General features: G+C 42.8%; 1 long non-coding RNA gene across 3 annotated transcripts; it reads left to right on the top strand.

Moving 5' to 3' along the window:
• Window positions 1-955: 955 nt before the first annotated feature.
• On the top strand, window positions 956-15,517 carry LOC104150113 (uncharacterized). 3 transcript variants are annotated; one of them, XR_011139393.1, is made up of 4 exons: window positions 956-1,043; window positions 4,115-4,246; window positions 12,039-12,152; window positions 13,717-15,517. It is a non-coding gene; the product is annotated as an uncharacterized lncRNA (long non-coding RNA). The 3 variants fall into 3 exon arrangements; XR_695508.2 differs by having other exon boundaries at window positions 979-1,043; window positions 4,118-4,246; XR_011139394.1 differs by lacking the exon at window positions 956-1,043 and adding an exon at window positions 1,125-1,230.
• The last annotated feature ends 1,223 nt before the right edge of the window (window positions 15,518-16,740 follow it).

The raw sequence follows: 16,740 nt of genomic DNA, 5'->3' as shown, positions 1-16,740 counted from the left end.
TGCATGGCATTCATGTTAATCTGATGGGGATGGAGCAGCTGAACACCCTGGAAGCAGTGGAGCGAGGAAAATAGAAGGGAAGAGCACAGGTTTTTTTGGACCCTGCTCCTCATTCTAGGTTAAAAAAGAGAAAGGGAGTCATTTAACTTTATTCGTGTAAGGAATTCCCTAATACTGAATGCTTCGTTGCAGCTCAGCTTTTATATGCAGAGATTATAAGAGAATCTCAGCTTCCACTCATAGCACTTTTTTTCTTTTTTCCACCATCCTCTTAATTCAAGGGAGGCAACTCAGCTTATTTAGTCACCAGAATAGCTGTGCTGATCTCCAGCTTGTCTGATGGGAATGTAGCCATCAAGTTCAAGTCTAGAGGCCTATATGCAGACACCTGCATTTAGGTGTCTGAATCTAGAGATGAATCCCTCATGACTTTTTTTCTCCATTTCCCACCTGTTTCTAAGCTGAAACATTGTCCCGTCAAGCTCAGCCATGTGTGATTGCCACAAGAGCATGCAAGACAAGATCACTGGACAAGAGGGGATGCTGTTCAATCTAGACCCTGTACTCATGGCACTGCAGTAAAAATTTGTAAATCAGTCGTGCTCCATTTTAACACTACTCAGACTTTCTCCTCACACAACACCCAGGGTCTCAGTTGAACACAGGACTCATTTCTATGTAACTAGCTGCCACAGCAATGGGACCTGTGATTTCAGCACGTGGGCTTTCCTCATCAGCGGTTGGTACATGGCCTCTTGCAAGCAAAATTGATTTTTCCGAGTAGAAAAACAAGTTATCATCCTTATGCAAACAAAAATGAAAAACAAAACCTAAGCTTGTCAAATTAATTCCGGTGGATCAAAGTGCCAGAAACATTTCAGCTTATTTCACGTAATACTCACTTTGCTCCAAAAAAAAAATAAATAAAATCCTAAAATAAAACAAGGAGATGAACACAAAACACCTAAGAAGCCAAAAATCCCAGGCTCTTAGGTGTAATTGACTGCCAGGATGGGAGAACTGGGAGTCTGTGCTGAACTGAGGTAAGCAACAGTCTACGTGAACCTGAGAGAGAAGGCATTGCAATGCCAGAGGTGTTCCTCTCAAATCCTTGCAGAGAAAAATCAGAGTGAAGGTCAGGGCTAAATGATAATTTAACCTAACTTAACACCTGCCTGGTGAAAGCAGCTGTCTTCTTCCTATCAGCATTACTCATTTTGTGGCTGCCTGGTAAGTCATCATCCTTTCCCTTTTCTGGGATAAATTTTCAGCTGGATTTGTTTCCTCCTACGGATCCTATGTTGTAATAGTGTTGTGGCTGAAAAGAGGTGCTGAAAATGAGAGGTTGCAGAGGGTGAGGAGCACTTTGGGGGTCTGTCAGCATCTCTTTCAGCAGAAGTTAGGGTTCGCATGACATTATGAGCATCACTTTGTAGTGATATTCAGCAAGGACAGTATAGTGAAACGCGTATTTCCTGCCCTGAGGAACCCCTTTCTCCCACTGGGAGCAACATTTGGATGGCCGGTCCTTTTGCATGAGCAGTAGCCAAGCAGTGGTTGCTGGATGGCCCTCCAAGCTCTGCTTCTCCAGGAGCCTTGGACTCACCAGCTACAACCTCAGCTCCACAAGAGAAATTTTTCTTCGGTGCCCCTTACCTAGGGTAGATGGCAAGAAAACGTCACAGCACTGGCCTATTCTCAAAAAATAGCAATCAGTGGCCATAATTTCTTTCACATATAAAACTTTCCAACATATATCAATATATGACTGTTAGTTGATCACAGACTTGCTAACATCTAAGGTGCAACTATTAAGCGTCCTGGCTGGGAACTTGGCAAGAATATTCTTACTCTCTTGGGAACCATTTCAGCTTGCAAATAGTCTTTGTAACCAAATACTCTGTGTGTGTGTGTGTGTGTGTGTGTGTGTGTGTGTTCACAAGACTGGGTCAGCTGAACTACAGGCCCCTTGTTATCCAACTATTGATGCGGCTTTTGTGGCATCAAAGCCAGCCTGAGATACGCAGCTCTTTGAATCATTCCCAGAACTCAGCCTCTCCTTAATCATATTGCTGTTCTGTGACTCCTTCCCAGTTCATCAACGGTGAACTAGAGGTTTGCTTCCACAAAGGTCGGCTACAGATGGCTCACAGGCTTCTTGCAGTAGCGTGAGGATGTCCTGCTGCACATAGCCCAGAATTGCTTTAATACGTTGTTCAGTTAGACTTATCCAAAAGGCTAATAATAATAAAGTTAATCTAGGCCTTTTGGGCTTTGGCAGGGATGAAGTGTGCCGGACAAAGAAGAACAATGCTTAATAGGATTGTGTGAAGCAGGCAGATAATTTAATACATATGTTCTGGGTTTCTGCCCTCTGATCAGTGGTTTCTGGGACAGAGAAGCACCATGGAACGCATTCTGAGAACTGACAGGGTAATGATCTCCCAGTGCTGGCTATTCAATTTATTTAATGGATTGGATGGCATAAATAGCATCCTCAGAGAGAGAAAAACAAATGTATCACCATGTCAAGATCAATAGGAGCTGATGAGGTGGCAGTGATTCTTCTAAAAAAGAACCTGGCATGGAGGATTTCCAGGCATGGGTTTAGGATACAGACTTGAAAAAGCTGCACATAGCTGAAAAGATCTAGTTTAAAAGGGCAAGAGAGATCTGAATTATGGCATAAGTGAAGCCAAACTATATACTGGCCCATCTAGAATAAAAGCTGGTGAAGCTTAAGTGGATATAAATCTTTTGAAACATTTTTGAAAACTCCTTTATGCTGTAATAGTATTAATGCCTATTATTAATACCCGGCTTTTCATCAGTAGCATTCAAAACACTTTACAAAAGTGTTCAGGTTCATTAACCTCTTTTTATAAGTGGGGATTTTGAAATACAGGCAGAAGAATTTATGTCCAGAAGGCCAGAAGGAGGGGAGGGAAGAGTACCATGCATCCTGAGTGCCAGTCCAGCACTCTCAGGACTCTCTGTTTGTACAAAAGGAGAGATCAAATTCTGGGTGGCTCCAGAAATAAATCTGAGGACAAGCTTTATTTAATTATCAGTTACAGAATCAGGACAAGAAACTCCCTGACTCCACCCACCAATCTGGCCTTCTCGTGACCCAGGAGACTAGAGCAAGATGCAGTTCTCAACACAGTATAGGAGCATTTAAAGCAGTCATACATTTGTATAAGGTTGGCTCTCCCTCAACTGATTTCACAAGACACGGGCAAGCAAAAACTGCTTTGACTCTTTAAATAACAATGGAAAAGTTTTGTCTTTTTGCAATGCTTCCCTCAGATTTTTTTTTGGAAGGGAGGATGGAGCACATTAGCTCAAGAACATAGCCAGCATCACAGCCCAGGCTCCCGGGCCATCCACACTGCCTTTATGTTAACTTGCCCCCAGCTCTAGTCTGGAGAGAGCCAGCTGGCTTTGCAGGCTGCAAAACTCAGGCACAGGGAGGTTGGTTTGCTCTCAAGTCCTGTCCCTACCTGCAGTGAGGGCGTAAATGACATCAGCCACTTGAATGTGGGAATTCACTCCAAAATCAATCAGGGCTGCCAAAGTAATGGGAGTATAACCCTCAGTGCTCGTATCTGAGGTTCTCTACTGCCTGGGGTTCAGATTTCGGGACCCACCCAAACCTTAGTGTCTGGGTTCCCTGTGCAAAGCTAGATGACTTAAATGATCAATCTAAAACTTACGTGTCCTCCCAAAAGAGGACAGCCATAGGGAAAGAATATGCAAAGGACATACCTAAAATCCCATCACTTTCTGGGTCTTAAAGAGCTGAGCCAGAGCTGTGATGAAAGATGGCTCTACTTAGAAACTAAAGCCTAAGAAACTAAAGCCTAAGAAACTAAAGCCTAAAGACCTCGTCTAAGAGACACCATCTAAAAGAACATGAAGGGCTTTCTGCTTTCTTTTGTTCTGAACAATGTCAGTGTGGTGATGCCATCTCACCACAGCCAGCACATTCACCCAAGAGACATGGGACCCCACTGAGTGTCCTACCAATTAGATCAAAATCCATGCTTCCTCATACTTGTTCTGCAGACTTCATGACTTGTCTGTTCTCTCCTGCACTTTGTTCTGGGTTCAGCAGGTAGGAAAGATGGTACCACTGCACTGAAGAGTCCAGGAGCCTGGAAGTTAAATTCCACAAAAAGTGAGAGATTGAGGCTTGATTCCCTTCAAGTGGAAGATGCTTGTACCGCAGTGTCCTGCTTTATGGGTAAGTTTTCTAAACAAGGCCAGCAGTTTTCAGCCTTACCAATTTGACAACCTCCCAACATTGAGAAGTATGAAAACTACATAGAGAATCCAAGTCTAATGACAATAGGATTTGCTTGTATTGATCTCTTAGAGGTCATTCACAGATCCCTGCAGATCTCCAGGACTCTCTTGAAACTCGCTCCATTAGCCTATTAATGAAGGTAGCTATGTCTTTTGTGCTGGAGTCACTTCTGCTGAGATATCTCGAGGTTACCTCAAGTCGGCCAGTGACACTAGGTTCTCGAAAACCACAGGCACCTCTTCCTAGTTTCTGGCTCTTGATAGCACACAGGTGGAAGCTAGGCCGTTAGCCATTTCAGACAAGGCAAACAGCAAGGACTAAGAAAACTTTCAGGCTACAAATGGCAAGACTGAGTTGAGTTCAGGGGTGGCTGAGGAATAACAGGTTGCATACAAATTTTGGCAATCAAAATCTACCCGAACCTTGATTAAATTTCTTAGCTCTGTAGAAGAGGAACCTGTACAGGAAAATTTTAGAATGTTTGCAGGAAGTCTAATTTGTCCTTAAAAAATCTTTTCACACACCTTACCGTGGTAAATAAATTGTTTTCTTGTGAATTCTGCTGACCTGTCCTTAGGATGTGGGTTCATGCAAGCAAAGGCTGCCATTCAAAGCATCTGGATACAGATAGCTCCTGCAAGGAATAAGTAATGGATATGCGACCGCTGCCAGGATCCCTTTGTACCAGGAAGTGCCGTGTAGCTATCTTGAGAACTGCAGCTGGCTTTACCTCCCAGGGTTTTTCATGTTTTCCTGACAGCTCAGTTTGGAAGGAATGTTTAACCTGGCGTCACATCAGCCCTCTATCCCCCAGCAGGCAAATGGAACAGATCGGGTTGTACTGGGTGTCTCTATCCAAACTGGGCATTTTACAATGATGGAGGGAGTTGGAAATCTGTATGCACAAATATATCTGCACAAAAAGATGAGGCACTCAGAGAAAGCATTTAATTATGCAGATAACTCATTTTAAAAAATCATATGGCTGATCTCCCAAGTAAGAAAAATCGAAAGACCATCTGAAGGAAAGAGATTAGGAACTGGCGTCTAAGTTACTTTTGTTGCCCTCTTATAATGTAATATCCGGGAAAGTAAAGCCTGTCTTAGGAGAATGAAAAAGACCAGTTTGTTTAGTTCAGCAAAGGAAGACTGAGGCAGGATGTAACTGCTCCCTATAAAGGTATGAAAGAGAAGGAAAAAAAAACTAGATTTAGAGGAAATCTTTTTAAACTGAAAAATAACACTGCCATAGAAAAAAGTAGGTATAATCTGGCATTTGATATCCATAGGCTGGAATTAGAAGACCTTGGCCACCACAAAAGTGACGTTCTGGTACTGAATTTGTCACCTCCATAAAAGCCAGACATCTGCTCAAGGTGGAGGTAGATAGGATTGCACATAGGAGTAAATGGCATTGCCAGTTCTGATATAGATTAGAGAGGTGGGACCTGCACTTCGTCACAAGATATGGGACTTTGTTTTCCCATTCCACAACCCATGCGACCTAACCACTGGTCTAATCTTTAACCAACGAACTCCTCCCGTAGCTTTACTTAGCAGTAACACGGTAATGCAATTGACTCCTTAATCTCTCCTTCCAAATCCCAGCTGACTGAAGAGGAGACAGTTTACTTGCTAAATCTCCATGTGGACATTTTTCTGCTGTGGATGTTTGGGCTGAAACCATCCATGAGCTCATGAAAATGACTTTGCAAAGAGGATATATTTCAGAATTCTCCGAAGACCCTGGTAAACATCAATATGGCTCTTCCTTAATACCAAAAGACTTGTAAACCAAAGCATGCTATAAGTTCTTGCATGAAAACCAATATTCTATCTAAGTCCAATTTGAAAAGACTATTATAAGGAATGGCCAAGACATCCCACACTGACCAGCTAATTTTTTCAATATCCTAATAATGAGAAAAAGATTTCTGAAAGAGTAATGACCTATCTCTTAACTCATTTACAAAGGTTAGTTCGTCACAGCAGTCAATGATGGATGTCCTTAAAGTAATTACCAGTTACTCATAGCAGACGAGGCATTACAACATCTGCTTTTATTAATCCACGTCTAAAAATGACCAATAGTGTGGCTTACTTCTCAGCTTCAACTTTTCAGGCCAAATGCTCTGTTGGTCCCGTTGGCCTGTGAAGTCAATGGTACTTGATCATTTATTTGTACCAGATGATGGTTTTCTAGGTTTCCTTAGTCAGTGTCAGGGTTACCTTGTTAATGGACTGATGCTAAACACTGTAAAATATTTCACATTTTGTTTGTTTTTTTTTCCTCAAGAGTATCTATTTTGACCTTAAGCTATTTAAGCAGGGACTGGCTTGTATTCTATATTTTCTCATGGCTGCTGCCATAAACATATGATTAATAATAGTCGTTTATTTTTCAGGAAAAACATAAGAGGTGACTCATGCTTCAGTAACATGCACCTCTACAGAGAAATCTGTTATAGGAAACTCTTTTTTTCAACCCCACAAAAGAGAGGAATAAGAAAACTCAGTGACTGGAAACCAAAGCCAGTCTAATTCAGATGAAAATCTAATTTCAAATGCTTAACTGGGGCTATTTAATAGCTGACACCACTTAAGTGATGCCATGATGGTATGTCTACCACAGAATCCCTTTTAGTGTTGAGCACGGTAGGGTTCACCTTGAGATTAAGGTACCTAACTTTAAGTTCCTAATTGCAGGTCTTCACCGAAAAAAAGGGTTTTATTCAGGTACCTTGACAGAGATGTCTGGTGTCATTTGAGATGCCCTACGGTCCTCTGCCTGGCCTCCGACGATGATCTGGAGGAACTCAGATGTTTTGTAGATACAGGGAGGCCTATTGCATGATAGATACAGTGCAATAGTTGTCCCCTAATAACAGAGCAGGAGTTTCTTTTCAGGGACCTGGAGTTCCTCTGTTAAAAGCTGATTATGTTTTTACAGCTAACCTCATTTTTAGGAAAGCACTGTGAGAAAGAAGGTGAGACTATGAGTCATAGCCTACTCAAAGAAGGGAAAGTCCATACATTCAAAAGGATGAATTTACTCCAGATCATAGGGAAAAACAAAACAAAACCAAAAAAAGTATGTACTATTGTTGAGGTCTGCTGCTGGGCATTAAATGCAGAATCCTTAGCCAGTACTCCACAACTTTATGAGATCCCTTGATGCAATTATAATCTTATATTTCTTCACCCATGTGTTCCTCCTCCAGGAAAATGCCCTGTAAGTTCATAAGAGTTCTGACTTTTTCTGACTAATCCTATAGATGTAGTGAGCCAAAAACATGGGTTAATACCTGATGAGTAGTAACGTAGTTTTAGAGAAGAGTATAGAAAACAGTCCATCCTAGCTTTAAATGATAACCACTTGACAAATACTCAGCTGAGAGAAAATGGTAGCAGCCATAGGAGAGGTGGCTCTGAATAGCGAGAGATCTACAACTAGATTACCCTGGGAACCATGCACATAACTTTCTCGTACATCCAAAGAAGTTAAAGTTGTGTGATATTGTGATGTTGGTCAAGATGCAGCTTATGTGGTCCTTAAATAGTAGGCTAAGTCATTCTCTAAAAACAGACCAAAACTCAGGAGGACGAGCATAAAATAATCATAGAAATTCAGGGCTGGAAGGGATCTTATGAAATCACTTTATCCAGCTCTATTCTCTGAGGAAGCACAATTATTTCTAACAGATGTGTCTCTGACCTGTCTTTAAACACTACCAGAGAAGGAGATTTGAGGAAATAACTACCTTTAGCATTTGTAGTTTCATACCTAAGAAAAGTCTTTCCTCCGCCCAAAGTAAGCTTCTTTATCTTCTCTCTGGAAACACAGAAAACAACTGATCTGCATTACTTCCACTTTTGCATATGGGAGGATTTTTTTTAATATATACTAGAAAAATTTGTCAAGCTTCTAACAAGTATTCCAAAGTTATTTTCATGTCCAAAATACAATACTTGATAACAAAAGTACTTGGAAGGCAGCCTGTCCTTTGAGCTGCTCTTCTGTCTACTGATGAGTCCAGCGAAGGGCTCTTAAGATGATGTAGGGATTCGAGCATCTCTCCTACGAGGAAAGGCTCAGGGAGCTGGCGGAGCTGGGCCTGCTCAGCCTCAAAAAGAGGAGGCTTAGGGGGGATCTGATCAGTGTGTACAAGCATCTGAAGGGAGACTGTCAAGAGGATGGGACAGACTCTTCTCCGTGGTGCCCAGCGATAGGACAAGAGGCAGCGGGAACAAACTAAAACACAGGAAGTTCCGTCTGAACGTGAGGAAAAACTTCTTTGCTGTGAGGGTGACTGAGCACTGGCACAGGTTGCCAGGAGAGGTGGTGGAGTCTCCATCCTTGGAGATGTTCAAAAGCCATCTGGCTGCAATCCTGGGTAATGTGTTCTAGGTGACCCTGCTGGAGCAGGGGGGTTGGACTAGATGATCTCTAGAGTTCCCTTCCAACGTCAACCATTCTGCGATCCTGTGATTCTGTGTGCCCCAATGTATTCAAAACAACTGCGTGGGGCTGTCGAAGAAGCACTCTTCCAGCCTATTGAGTGGAGGCTAGGTGGGATACCCTGCAGTGTCTAAAATAACACTGGGCTTATTAATTTTATAAATAGTTATTCGTATTTATGTTTAAGCAACTTAATCCCTCCTGTGGTGTCTACTTCAGCAGAGTTTGCACTCTCATCTCATGTAAACACACCTGCGGAAAGACATATAAATTGAGCTGTCTGTGTATGGAAGAACTCCCACCCAAAGCAGCAAGGAAAAGCTTGGAGAGGAGACAGGAACAACAGGTTCAGATGCTGTGTGACTGCTTGCAAAGCTCAGCTCCAGCTGCAGATAGGGGAACGGGCTGAAACACTGGGAAGACAGGGACATCAGTGGGAACCAAACAAAATGTACGTTCACATCTTTGACAGAGCTTAGGGATGTCATTACCCACTGCTACAAACGAAGGACATTACGAAGGAGTTATAGCTTAAAAATCACTGATTGCAGTCTTGGGCCATGAGAAAGAAAAGGAGAGACGGAGTGAGAGAAAGAGAAACATGTCCCTGTAGCAAAGGAAAGAGTGCCTATATGACATCCATTGACCAAAATCAAACCCTGCTGAGCTTGTGTGTAAGTACTCCAGCAAGAAAAAAACACATTGGATTTGAAAGGCCCCTTCAAGCTAGCAGAAAAAGATCTAATAAATCCCAGTGTCTGGAATGTGAAGCCAAAGTAATTCATCTGAGAAATGGAGCACCTTTAAAAATGATGGTGATTTACTGCAGGAACAGTCTACTACGGGAAAAGGCAGTTCCCCTACTTCAGGAATGAATAACTGTCTGGAAGAGGTTCCCAAGGTAAACACCTGTTATTGGATTCCATAGAAGAGTAAGTGTTTAACTTTCTAGCCTATGTTTTCCGTATCAGATTAGAAGATGTAATTGTCCTTTCTGGTCTTTAAATTCCTACGAGCCAGTTATACACTCAAATCTCCTGAGTCTCAGTTCGTTGCCTTAGTTTCCAGGCCCTGCTGACTTCCTTGTTTCCTCCAGAAAGTCTGCTCTGAAGTTAAAGCTAAAGTGAAATGTCTGGCCTTGCGGTGCTCATTGTAACATAATCAGTCTCATGTGTTTGCCCTGCTGTTGTCATGACTATGAGGAAATTGCATTGTTTGCTATAGCAAATGCACTCACAAATCCAGTTGCTGAACCTCAGAGGAGGATCAGGCCAGGTCCATGAATAGTGCCTTGATTACCCCAGTTCCTCCTGGCTGTTGTTCACCTGCATTTATCCCTTTCCAGAGATTACTCTGTCCCACAGGTCTCAAGTATATCAGGAAGTTTTCAAGCCAACACATTCTATTCCTAAATCAAAAGTACTAAGCAGCCTGCTTTAGCATCTGAGGGAACAGGTAGAACTGAGCTTGCATTAAAGCAGATCAGGCAAATAGTTTTCTGTCGTATCTGGCTCCGTGACTCAGACTTGAATCTGTGGTAACCCAGAGCACTGAGAAGGATCCAGGAGGATCTGCAGCCAAAAGCACAGGTATTACCATGGCACTCAGCAAAGGGTGGGGAATGTCACCAGCTCAGAGCAGGTCCCCTGCACAGCTAATGAATATGTCTGATCAGGCACCCAAATGTCAGTTGACAGCCACATAATGCCACCTGTGTGCACACATTTGAGTCCCCAGGTAGCTATTCTGAGAAAAATTCATCAAATAATAAATATTCATTAACCAGAAGGTCAAAAGAAGGACTTTGTTACCCCTTGGTTCATCCATTCAGCCTTGTTCTGGCTCATATTTGCTCTATGCAGGAGAATAATTGGCTTCGAGAAGCTAGATTTTGACGATGAGGGATGCAAGAGTTTCCCAAGGGGTGGGCTACCCTGAGCACGGATCTCAGCAGCATCTCAGTTTCCTCATTTTACTATTTCAGTCGCAGACTCACAAGGGACAGAAATGCTACCACACTGAGAATTGCACCTTATAAAAGGCAGGTACCCAGCTCTGCAACTGCAGCTCTCCAGAGGGAAAACGGGGAGAGTTACCTTCCCCAGAGGTTGTGTGGCTCTCAGGGCCCTGAGCACGGGGACAAGCATCAACTAGCAGATAACATTAAAGAGGGGATCTTTCTGAACTCTTTCCTTGAACTGGACCGGGAATAATGAGATAATGACATTCACACTTATAACCCTCTCCTGGGCAGAGATGCCAATCTGTGCCTTTAGAAGCAAATAGTTACATCACTGTCATTTGTTCCAGCAAGATCCCTGGGGAAAAGGACATCTATGTTAGGTGGCACCTGTTGTGACGTAGAAATGCTAGCCCTGCTTTGGGTATGAAGTGAGCAGGAGTCAATAGCACATACTTAGACATTTAAGGCAGTTGAGATAAAACTAATCCAGTTGATTGTTCCAAGCCCCTAAAGAGGTGTGTGATGGTACAGGGAATTAGACATGCATTTTTGTAGGTCTAATCATCAGATGACACTTCAGTATTGAGGGAGTTGCCTCCATTCTTTACCTAGCATCCTGGTGCATTGAATACGCCACAGTGAATTGCCTAAATCTGTTCTTTCAGGACACGTAGAAAAATAATTCTAACAGGACCAGCCCCTCAGTGCTTGCAGGCTCAGCAGAGAAAGAAGTGCCAGTTATTTCTTCAGAAACATAACAAAGAAAAGTGAACTTGCTCTGCATTGGAAGCTCCTTTAGTGCAGATTTTATTTCAGTAGCTTCTGCACAGAGAAACGAAACTTTCAAAAAAGAAGAGTATGAAAATAGTCAGAGCCTTGTTCCTTGATTTGTTTTGGCCGTAAGTGGCATAGCTGCTTTAATTTGTTTTTCCTTCCTTTGTTTCCCAGCTCTGCCTTAATATTTAAAGGATTGTGACTATTATACTTGTTTATTCAGACATCAGAGGGAAAAACAATGCTACTGAACTGTCCTGGAAAGTGAAGGAGGTGTGTAAGGAACAGTGTACGAAAAATACAGGAGAGGAGAAATGCATGGAATAAAATCTGCCAAAGAGATATTACGCTAATAAACAGTGAGACTGGAGGGAAGCAGATCTAGCACAGATAGTCCAGTCCATCCTAAAGGCCCTTCCAACAGCATGTTTGCTTATCAGCCCTGCTGGATGTTAACCCCTAACATTAAGCCACTAATGTTTCCTCTCCTGAGATCACATCTACCTAAGATATACCTCCGCTATTTGATATAGGTCACTCAAGCAGAAGGAGAAGCCTTGGTCTTATCATTTTCTACAAACTGCTGTCCTGACCTCATGAAATCGGAGAGTCTATTCACAGCCAGGAAGGACCGTGCTCCCTGACAAGTAAGTCCAGCTCTACGGGGTATGTGTGTCTGTGTGGAGAGACTCCTCCATACACTTTAGGAGGACTGCTAAGTGGGACTCCTTTGGAGGCAGACTTTCTCTCACTCTGCAACCAGGAGATCCCTGATAAAGCTCTGCATCCATCTTAGGCACCGGCTGTCAGTGGGGAGATATTATGCAGCCACAAATGTGTAAAAGCCAGAGTGGGCTGCTGGGGAGAAGAGCAGGATGTGAATCAGGCTCTTATAGTCTCTATAAATGGGACTTGTGGAGTCTGTAGGCCGAAATCCTTGAAGTTTCCAGACAGCCCCCGAGCTTGCATGCCAGGGAAATGTCCATATGACTGAGCCATCTATTACGTGGTGACTCAATAAAAGGACCTTGGTATGTCATTGCAATTACTTAGCTTTGTCACTTATCAAACCAAAAACTTCTTGCACTGGTTTAATTAGACTCTACATTGTTCAAAACCAGGACCCCATGTAGCAAATGAAGCAGAGGTCAGGGGTTATTGTGTGCAGCTGCTAAAAGCTGCTCTGCAAGCAATCAAGCATGAAAAAAAGCAGCCTGAGGACATGTTTTATTCAGCTCAAGCACAGCTCAGCAGGAGAACTAGAGCCTGGATGCATGAAGGACTGTAAATTCCATGGAGATATTTCCAGGATTGTTTCCTGAGGATCCCATTTAAAGAAGGAAATGAGTCAGGCCGCTGGGCTGCTTCCATAATCCTTCTTGCCCTGGGAATGGAGGTAAATGTTTCAAGCAGACGTGGAGGTGGTGATAGAAGGTCTCTTAGAGCACTCTCAGATATGGGATTACTGTGCTATAGAACCGTGCCTTGTAGTCTGGGATAGGAAAACTGTACAGATTTGAGGGTTCCTAATATGAGATTTCATGTTTGCTGGGATTCACCTGTTCCAAAATAGGCATTTCCACTAAAGCTAGTCGTTCAAGTTTCTTTTCAAGTGGAAAAAGTTGGTAAGGTAATTCTAGTATGTAGCTTCATACTGAAAGCAGAAGAACCCCCAGAGAGTGAAATTAATCCTTCAGTGAACTCTGAAAGTGTCTCTTTTTCTCCAGTGGCTCTAAAAGAAAGTTAGCCAACTAGTTAGAACGTGTCAAGTTAAGTTAATTGAATTCTGCATCATAAACGAAACAAGACGTTTAGTTTTGGATAGAGGACCTCTGGTTACCCTCAGGCCCAGCTCTGAGTCGGAAGTGCTAAGTGTAGCCGTATACCGATGATGGTGAAGGGTTGTGACTTATAAGATTCAGATGTGGTTTCTGCTCTGGCACAGGCTTTCTATGCAGCCTTGAGGTAATTTGGTTACCTGCACACAGGTGATTTAATCCCTTAAGGTATCTTTCCTGGCCCCAAATTACTACTCTGGGACGATGCAGGTCTCCTGCAAGTCTTATGTCCTACCTTCCACCCCATGTCTATGTCTTCTCTAAGGCACCTCCAATGACACAAGATTCCTCTATTTAGATAACCTAATTGAGCCTTTAACTTTTGCATATCCAAAATTACAACAAAAAATTTCATCTTTCTCCTGTCCTACAGGTCTCCAAGGAGCCGGGGAAGTGTGTTGAGGGGCTCGTGGTGGGGATGTTCAAGGGAATGACTCTGAGGCACTCAGATATACCAGCGATTCTACGGTCAGACCTGCCAGCTGCTTCATTATTCCTTCATCCGAATATATGCCCTGACCATATCAGGGAAAAATGCAGAGAAGGATCAGTCGTGTTCAGAAAGGAAACTCAAGAGCTAAGGCACAGTGCTACAAGACTTCAGTCCAGACAGTCAGAGGATATCAGGACCCCAGCAAATATCTCCAGATGCAGCTACATGTATCGGATACAGAGGAAAGCGTGGGAAGAGCAAGGAGTCAGTGACATTGCTCTGAAGCACTAGTTCCTCACTCCAGGAGGTGAAAATTTGCAGCTGGCCTCTAGCTATGGACTTTGGTAGAACACCTGCAGTGACTTGGGCCTGGACTTCACCCATATTGCATGTAAAAGAGCAATAAAAGCCACAGCAATAAAATAAAAAGCAGTATCTGTGTTGCACTGCACCAGTTTGCCTGATGAACCTGGAGCTCCAGATAACAATTCCACTTGAAATAGGTAATGATGGTTAACAAACAGCAGCCCGGTTACCCGAGACAATACCAACACTAGTGTATGACTGAAGAAAACAGTCTGATCGGGTTTCTCCTCTAACTTTTCCAGATCAGCTGCTGCCAAGAAAGAGAGAAAGAAAAAAAAATAAAATAAAAATAAAGGCGAGAAAGCAAGAGAGAGGGAAAAAAAGAGAGAGCACAACAAAAAAAAAGGCAGGAGCTCTAAAATTGTTACACACTGGAGGATTGGAGGGAAGTAATGTTTTCCAACATGGGCAAAGGTCTACACTCCCGTACCCGGTGGATCAGATCCAAGCCTTGCTGGAGTCAATGGATAGACTCCCTTTGACTTAGCAGGCTCTGGATCAGACCCAAGGTTCCCATAATGAAGGCTAAGCCTGACCTGCCTACTGGGATGCCTTTAGGCTTGACAGAGCCAACAAAAACCTTGTCCTCTCAAGAGCATTTTTGTTTTCATGAGGTTAAGCTAAAGTTAGCTGCTGGAACCAATACAGCTTCTTCACATCTGGACTGTGATGTCCTTGAAGCCACAGGCTGCTTTGCCATGTGACATCCCCATCAGAGGCTATTTCTGGACACCACGATACATACAATTATTTAAGTATTAGGTGCCATGTCAACAGAAGCGAATGTATGGCCCAGTGAGAGATATCCAGGCCTCTCTGGGGCAGATTCTCTAATATAATCCACCTTCCTAGAACCACTCTGGTGGCAAAGAAAGTGTCAAGAATGCAGCCAGGAACCCTCCTGTGGGTTATTTCTCCAAAGCATGTCATTATCTCCAGTTTCCACCTCATCAGCAGCATTCCCACCATTTTAGCTACTGAATTAGGGGCTGCCATGCCCCTAGCTGGCTCCCTCTTTCTGTCGGATTGTGGCTTCCAGGCATTGCGAAGTCAAGCTGTTTCCAATGCAGACAGTGGATCTTCAAGCAGAGAGAGTCCAATCCACACCCTCCAGGCATCTGTTTTTGCTGCAACTACACACCAGGAAGCAGAAGTACAGATCTAAGCCTTTGTATCAAGAATAGAGACCAGAATTTCCCGAAAAGGAGAAGTAGGCACAGACTGGAAAGCAGCACTGGCTAATTCATAGCAGAGCACAAAGGAAGAAAATAGCTTCCCTTCTGTCTCTTCAGCACAACATTTACTACATCCTTTGACTTCAATGTCATCTCCCATTTCTCTTTATACAAGATGGCTGGTGTTTGCAGAGGCCTAACAGCGAAAACAAAACAAAACAAAACAAAACAAAACAAAACAAAACAAAACAAAAGAAAAGAAAGGAAAAGAAAAGAAAAGAAAGGAAAAGAAAGGAAAAGAAAGGAAAAGAAAGGAAAAGAAAGGAAAAGAGACAAGAAAAGGAGGGATTCATGTGGCGTATTTTTGACATATCCTTTGAAATTTATCACTTCTTGACTAAATCTCCACAGACTATAGAGGGTGCTCTAAATAATAAGCTCATTTGGAGACATTTACTTTGCAAAGATTCGAGGAGAGATGGAATGAGTTTCACCCACTCTGTCAGGGTACCTGGAAGTGGCTGGACCAATCTGGCTTTGCAGTAACACCTTATGACCAGTTTCTGGGCAAACAAGATTTCCAAATGCTCAGTATGAAAATAAAACCTCTTAGCTTCGCACAAAGTAGAATAAATGTTTGCAGGCTACAAAAAGTGGCTCAGCCCTTGGGTTGAGCCCCGTGTGGACATTTTGTCTCCTTTCTCTTCATTGCTGCTCACTAAGGTCGGGTGTTCCTCCATGCCTCTCAAGAAATCACCTATAAGCCTGACTATGGTCATGTCTACTACTGATCAGGTCAAAGTTGGAAATTTCTCTGTTTTAGTGGCCATTTGTTCACCTATCACTTTAATAAAAGAACTGAGTTACTAATTTTCACTTCCAATTGTAATAATCAAATGTAAACAAAAAAAGAAGGGCAACAACAGTACTTTTTTTCGAGAATAAGTACAAATCAATAACTCTCTTATCAGCTACTAAGTCTGATGCAATTCATAAAGGACGAACTCTTTTGTTTATTAGCAGAATGAGCTGGGACGGGTAGCAGCAGAGGATTTCTGCTCCCACTGTTGTCTTTTCTTCCTCCTCTCACTCCTTCCTGTTGCGGATCTGTGATCCTTCCTACCTGTCATTGATCATTATATTTCCCTGCCTCGTCCTACCCAGCTCGGTGCACAACTTTCTTCTCTCCTATATATTTCTGTGATGTCCAATTTGATAAAAATTGCGTCATCAATTTGTTTTAAACTGATATTTAAATAACAGAAATAATTCATACTCTCAGAGAAAGGCTTTCCTACCTCTTTGCCATTCAAGGAGACTTTGAACCTTGAACCTGGTGAGGAATGACATATTCATTAAAACACTTGGTATAGCAGACACCAGCTGAGATTTTTCAACCAGTGCAGGGTAGCATTATTCCATT

The sequence above is a fragment of the Struthio camelus genome, chromosome 2 (genome assembly GCF_040807025.1).
Source record: "Struthio camelus isolate bStrCam1 chromosome 2, bStrCam1.hap1, whole genome shotgun sequence".
Lineage (NCBI taxonomy): Eukaryota > Metazoa > Chordata > Aves > Struthioniformes > Struthionidae > Struthio > Struthio camelus.
Note: the sequence above shows the minus strand (reverse complement) of the source record. Positions and strands in the feature narration are given on the sequence as shown.